Here is a 7500-nt window from a genome sequence, read left to right on the forward strand (position 1 = left end):
ACACACACACACACACACACACACACACACACACACACACACACAGCTACACTACATATGGACACCTGCTCTTCAAACATCTCATTCCAAAATCATGAGCATTAATATGGATTTGGTCCACGCTTTGCTGCTATAACAGCCTCCACTCTTCTGGGAAGGCTCTGCACTAGATGTTTGTACATTGCTGCAGAGACTTTGTTCAATTCAGCCACAAGAGCATTAGTGAGGTCAGGCACTGATGTTGGGGGATTAGGCCTGGCTCGCAGTCTGCGTTCCAATTCATAACCAAAGGTGTTTGATTGGGTTGAAGTCAGGGCTGTGTGCAGGCCAGTCAAGTTCTTCTACACTGAACTCGACAAACCTTTTCTACATGGACCTCACTTTGTGCATGGGGGCATTGTCATGCTGAAACAGGAAAGGGCCTTCCACAAAGTTGTAAGTCATTGTATGAAGATTTCCCTTCACTGGAACTAAGGGGCCCAAACCATGAAACAGCCCCAGATCATTATTCGTCCCCCACCAAACTTCACAGTTGGTACTATGCATTCGGGCAGGTAGCGTTCTCCTGGCATCCGCCGAACCCACATTCATCCGGACAAAAAGTTCACATTTTTGCATTTATTGTGGAGTAATTACAATGCCATTAAACTGTGTAACTGTTTTCAAGTCCCCATGGGCCTCATTGGTTTCCTTCCTCTCTGGCAAATGAGTTAGGAAGGATGCTTGTATCTTTGTAGTGACCGGGTTTATTGATACACCATCCAAAGTATAATTAACTTCACCAGGCTCAAAGGAATATTCAATATCTACTTAAAAGATCCATCTACAAATAGGTGACCATCTTTGAGAGGAATTGGAAAACCTCCCTGGTCTTTGTGGTTGAATCTGGGTTTGAAATGCACTGCTCGACTGAGGGACCTTACAGATAATTGTATGTGTGGGGTACAGAGATGAGGTAGACATTAACAAATCATGTTAAACACTATTATTACACACAGAGTGAGTCCATGCAACTTCTTATGTGAATTGTTACTCAAACGTTTAATCCTGAAACGATTTAGTCTTGCTATAAAAAAGGGGTTGAATACTTGAACCAAGACATTTCAGCTTTTAATTTTTGATGAATTTGTAAACATTTTGAAAAACATACTTCCACTTTGACATTATGGGTTATTGTATGTAGGCCAATTACAAAACATGGAAAAGTCAAGACGTGTGAACACTTTCTGAAGGCACTATATAATAAATAGGTGATACCACCCAATATATCTGTTTTCATTAAATATGCATGTTTTGGGGAATATGTTATCTTTTACTAATGTATTCATGTCAATATGGAGTGAAAGGTATTTAGGCCAGCAGCAGTAGCTTAGACTAGCCTAGTATATTGTCAACAAGAACATGTTGGAACAAACATAAATAACATGCAAACTGTGTTCTCAACTGACTGCTTGTGTGTGAGTGTGTAATACAGTACATATAGTGTGTGTGTGAGTACTACCCTCTCCCCTGTCCAGTCCTCACAGGGATAACTACAGCGTGATACATTATCTCAGAGCTAAATATAGTTTGAGTTCTCTAGCTCTTGTGGTGCGTAGTACAACTCTGCACCAGGAGTACCTCTCTCTCTCTTGCTCTCTCAATTCAATTCTTTCTCTTTCCCTTCACCTCTTTCTCCCTCTCTCTCCCCCCCTTCTTCCTTCCCTCCTCCTTAGTCTATCTCGCACTCTTTCTTTCTCCTTTCCCCTCTCTCTTTCTCTGTCAGTGTGTGTCTCTTTAAGGTGAGGGCAGGCAGGCAGGCAGGCCCTCTCCTCTTCCCCTGCTCACTTACACACCATGTAGAGTAGAGAGAGAGAGAAAGAGAGAGAGAGAGAGAGAGAGAGAGAGAGAGAGAGAGAGAGAGAGAGAGAGAGAGAGAGAGAGAGAGAGAGAGAGAGAGAGAGAGAGAGAGAGACAGACAGACAGACAGACAGACAGACAGACAGACAGACAGACAGACAGACAGACAGACAGACAGACAGACAGACAGACAGAGACAGAGAGAGAGAGAGAGAGAGAGAGAGAGAGAGAGAGAGAGAGAGAGAGCGAGAGAGAGAGAGAGAAAGAGTGAGAGAGAGAAGAGAGAACAAGACAGAGGAAACAAGACAAGACAAGACAGAACAGACACTTCAGTACAGTATAATACAGTACAGTACAGTACAGTACAGTACAACAAACAGCAGACAGCATACTAAGGACAGATAGACAGACGCTCAGTGTGAGGACAAAGTGTCTGAAGTGGCTTACCAGTGTGTCTGGAGTAGCCTTCTGGAGTAGCCTTCTCCTGCTGCATGCTAACAGCCTGCCTCTCACTGTCACTCTCTCTCTGCCTCTCACTCTCTCTCTCTCTCTTCTTAGCTCACACTGTCCTTCTCTCTCTCTCACTCTCTCTCTGCCTCTCCCTCTCTCTCTTCTTAGCTCACACTGTCCTTCTCTCTTACAAAAAGCCCTAGAGGGTGCCTCTCTCTCTCACACTCTCTTTCTAGCTTTCTTTCTCTCTCTCCCTCCACCCGGAACGAAGCGTAAAATCCCAAACAGAGTCCTGGTGGAGAGGGGTGTGCTCCGTAGAAGAGAGCAGAGCACGCGCGCGCACACACACACACACACACACACACACACACACACACACACACACACACACACACACACACACACACACACACACACACACACACACACACACACACACACACACACACACACACACACACACAGACACGGCTCCTCCCACGCCTCCCTCCACCAACTTCATCAGGTATTCATTCAAAAAACACACATGCCAGCTGGCAGGCTGCCCACACTACACTCACACGGAGAGAGGGAGACAGAGAGGAGGGGAGGGAGGGATAGGGAGTCATTGAGAATGAGAAAGGGAAGGTGACATACTGAGAAGGGGAGAATGAGAGAGATAAGGAGGGAGGAAGAAGGAAGGAAGGAAGGAATGAAGGATGGATGGAAGGATGGATGGAATAAAGGAAGAAGGAACGAAGGAAGGAAGGAATGGAGGGATAAAGAGAGCAATAGGGATTAGAGAGATTATGAGAAAGAGGCTATTGAAAGAGAGTGATACACAAACACACACACACACACACACACACACACACACACACACACACACACACACACACACACACACACACACACACACACACACACACACACACACACACACACACACACACCGTGAAATAGTACTGCGACATTCAAAGATATGCAGAGTAAAAGCTTTTCACTAACAATATGAAATGCAACACAGAGACAGAACATGCATCCCTCCCATACACACCTACACACACCTCCATAACCAAGCTACCGGCCCTCACAAACACACAGGTAAAATGTCTTGAACCCATACCAGTAAAAAAAAAAAATGAATGAACCCATTTCAATTACTACAGCTACTACTACTGCAGAGAGAAACCACAGTGCCCATCTCTGTGCACCGTCCCTCCTCCCCACTAGAGGGTAGAGGGCCATCTCCCTCCTCCTCACTAGAGGGTAGAGGGCCATCTCCCTCCTCCTCACTAGAGGGTAGAGGGCCATCTCCCTCCTCCTCACTAGAGGGTAGAGGGCCATCTCCCTCCTCCTCACTAGAGGGTAGAGGGCCATCTCCCTAATCCTCACTAGTGGGTTGAGGGCCATCTCCCTCCTCCCCACTAGAGGATAGAGGGCCATCTCCCTCCTCCTCACTAGAGGGTAGAGGGCCATCTCCCTCCCCCCCACTAGAGGGTAGAGGGCCATCTCCCTCCTCCTCACTAGAGGGTAGAGGGCCATCTCCCTCCTCCTCACTAGAGGGTAGAGGGCCATCTCCCTCCTCCTCACTAGAGGGTAGAGGGCCATCTCCCTCCTCCTCACTAGAGGGTAGAGGGCCATCTCCCTCCTCCCCACTAGAGGGTAGAGGGCCATATCCCTCCTCCTCACTAGAGGGCCATCTCCCTCCCACTAGAGGGTAGAGGGCCATCTCCTTCCTCCTCACTAGAGGGTAGAGGGCCATCTCCCTCCTCCTCACTAGAGGGTAGAGGGCCATCTCCCTCCTCCTCACTAGAGGGTAGAGGGCCATCTCCCTCCTCCTCACTAGAGGGTAGAGGGCCATCTCCCTCCTCCCCACTAGAGGGTAGAGGGCCATCTCCTTCCTCCTCACTAGAGGGTAGAGGGCCATCTCCCTCCTCCTCACTAGAGGGTAGAGGGCCATCTCCCTCCTCCTCACTAGAGGGTAGAGGGCCATCTCCCTCCTCCTCACTAGAGGGTAGAGGGCCATCTCCCTCCTCCTCACTAGAGGGTAGAGGGCCATCTCCCTCCTCCTCACTAGAGGGTAGAGGGCCATCTCCCTCCTCCTCACTAGAGGGTAGAGGGCCATCTCCCTCCTCCCCACTAGAGGGTAGAGGGCCATCTCCCTCCTCCTCACTAGAGGGTAGAGGGCCATCTCCCTCCTCCTCACTAGAGGGTAGAGGGCCATCTCCTTCCTCCTCACTAGAGGGTAGAGGGCCATCTCCCTCCTCCCCACTAGAGGGTAGAGGGCCACCTCCTTCCTCCTCACTAGAGGGTAGAGGGCCTTCTCCTTCCTCCTCACTAGAGGGTAGAGGGCCATCTCCTTCCTCCTCACTAGAGGGTAGAGGGCCATCTCCCTCCTCCTCACTAGAGGGTAGAGGGCCATCTCCCTCCTCCCCACTAGAGGGTAGAGGGCCATCTCCATCCTCCTCACTAGAAGGTAGAGGGCCATCTCCCTCCTCCTCACTAGAGGGTAGAGGGCCATCTCCCTCCTCCTCACTAGAGGGTAAAGGGCCATCTCCCTCCTCCCCACTAGAGGGTAGAGGGCCATCTCCTTCCTCCTCACTAGAGGGTAGAGGGCCATCTCCCTCCTCCTCACTAGAGGGTAGAGGGCCATCTCCCTCCTCCTCACTAGAGGGTAGAGGGCCATCTCCCTCCTCCTCACTAGAGGGTAGAGGGCCATCTCCCTCCTCCTCACTAGAGGGTAGAGGGCCATCTCCCTCCTCCCCCCAGAAAGCAGAACTACACTACAAGCAGCGCTGTTGTGTTAGCTGACCTAAATAAAGTTGATTTCCAAACAAATATAACATTCTGCAGTGAGGAGATGATTGTTAAAGTAGGAAGCACGGACACACAGTGCTAATGCGTCCCAGTCGACATGCCAGACCCACCTAGGCCTAAACTCCCCTAATTGTTCAGGTTAGTATTGGGGTTGGGTGAACTGTTCTTAGAATTGCCTAAGGTCTCCTTCTGCTTCAAGCCTCTCGTGGTTACATGGTTTCCTCATATACTACCAAATCAGAGCCCATGTTATCGGTGGGCTCTTATTGTAACACTGTTCATTCTGACATCTCTATTTGTAATAGGTAAAAGGGTGACATGACAGAGGACTTTTTTTACAAGTCAGCCAATTAGCATTAGATCAGTGGCCCTCTGTCTTTGTGGGTCAATCTGTTTTAGATCTATGGTCAACAGAGCTACATTGGGGGCTGATCTAGTAAAATGTGTTTTCAGATCTACGGTCAACTCAGTTCACAATAACAGCTCCGGCATGGTGAGGAAGGCTTGTCTGTTACCGTAGCAGCAAATTAGCCTCGCTCTGTAATTCAATTAGTTAGTGTGTTGTTTATTTAGAAGCGAGTGCAGTCAACTGAGACTCACTGAGAGGGAGGGGAGGAGAGGGGTAGCAGAACAACAGCAACCATACTGAAACTCACTGAGAGGGAGAGGAGGAGAGGGGTAGCAGAACAACAGTCAACCATACTGAAACTCACTGAGAGGGAGAGGAGGAGAGGGGTAGCAGAACAACAGCAACCATACTGAAACTCACTGAGAGGGAGGGGAGGAGAGGGGTAGCAGAACAACAGCAACCATACTGAAACTCACTGAGAGGGAGGGGAGGAGAGGGGTAGCAGAACAACAGCAACCATACTGAAACTCACTGAGAGGGAGGGGAGGAGAGGGGTAGCAGAACAACAGCAACCATACTGAAACTCACTGAGAGGGAGGGGAGGAGAGGGGTAGCAGAACAACAGTCAACCATACTGAAACTCACTGAGAGGGAGGGGAGGAGAGGGGTAGCAGAACAACAGTCAACCATACTGAAACTCACTGAGAGGGAGAGGAGGAGAGGGGTAGCAGAACAACAGTCAACCATACTGAAACTCACTGAGAGGGAGAGGAGGAGAGGGGTAGCAGAACAACAGTCAACCATACTGAAACTCACTGAGAGGGAGAGGAGGAGAGGGGTAGCAGAACAACAGTCAACCATACTGAAACTCACTGAGAGGGAGAGGAGGAGAGGGGTAGCAGAACAACAGTCAACCATACTGAAACTCACTGAGAGGGAGAGGAGGAGAGGGGTAGCAGAACAACAGTCAACCATACTGAAACTCACTGAGAGGGAGAGGAGGAGAGGGGTAGCAGAACAACAGTCAACCATACTGAAACTCACTGAGAGGGAGAGGAGGAGAGGGGTAGCAGAACAACAGTCAACCATACTGAAACTCACTGAGAGGGAGAGGGGTAGCAGAACAACAGTCAACCATACTGAAACTCACTGAGAGGGAGAGGAGGAGAGGGGTAGCAGAACAACAGTCAACCATACTGAAACTCACTGAGAGGGAGAGGGGTAGCAGAACAACAGCAACCATACTGAAACTCACTGAGAGGGAGAGGAGGAGAGGGGTAGCAGAACAACAGTCAACCATACTGAAACTCACTGAGAGGGAGAGGAGGAGAGGGGTAGCAGAACAACAGTCAACCATACTGAAACTCACTGAGAGGGAGAGGGGTAGCAGAACAACAGTCAACCATACTGAAACTCACTGAGAGGGAGAGGGGTAGCAGAACAACAGTCAACCATACTGAAACTCACTGAGAGGGAGAGGAGGAGAGGGGTAGCAGAACAACAGTCAACCATACTGAAACTCACTGAGAGGGAGAGGAGGAGAGGGGAGCAGAACAACAGACTGAAACTCACTGAGAGAGGAGAGGGGTAGCAGAACAACAGTCAACCATACTGAAACTCACTGAGAGGGAGAGGAGGAGAGGGGTAGCAGAACAACAGTCAACCATACTGAAACTCACTGAGAGGGAGAGGAGGAGAGGGGTAGCAGAACAACAGCAACCATACTGAAACTCACTGAGAGGGAGAGGGGTAGCAGAACAACAGTCAACCATACTGAAACTCACTGAGAGGGAGGGGAGGAGAGGGGTAGCAGAACAACAGTCAACCGTACTGAAACTCACTGAGAGGGAGAGGAGGAGAGGGGTAGCAGAACAACAGTCAACCATACTGAAACTCACTGAGAGGGAGAGGAGGAGAGGGGTAGCAGAACAACAGTCAACCATACTGAAACTCACTGAGGGAGAGGAGGAGAGGGGTAGCAGAACAACAGTCAACCATACTGAAACTCACTGAGAGGGAGAGGAGGAGAGAGGGGTAGCAGAACAACAGTCAACCATACTGAA

At 49.6% G+C, this 7500-nt stretch overlaps 1 protein-coding gene across 4 annotated transcripts in view; it reads right to left on the reverse strand.

The window, feature by feature from the left end:
- Positions 1-7500, reverse strand: part of atxn1a (ataxin 1a) — a 209329-nt gene that overhangs the window by 27432 nt on the left and 174397 nt on the right. Inside the window, exon 1 of one of the 4 annotated variants that reach the window (XM_052472460.1) lies at positions 2287-2704. The exons of the other annotated variants lie outside the window; for them this stretch is intronic. The gene's annotated coding sequence lies outside the window, so the exon portion shown is untranslated. Of the gene's footprint in view, positions 1-2286; positions 2705-7500 lie in introns of those variants that run through there. 4 annotated transcript variants of the gene reach the window in all.

This window comes from Oncorhynchus keta, chromosome 20 (assembly GCF_023373465.1).
Source record: "Oncorhynchus keta strain PuntledgeMale-10-30-2019 chromosome 20, Oket_V2, whole genome shotgun sequence".
NCBI lineage: Eukaryota > Metazoa > Chordata > Actinopteri > Salmoniformes > Salmonidae > Oncorhynchus > Oncorhynchus keta.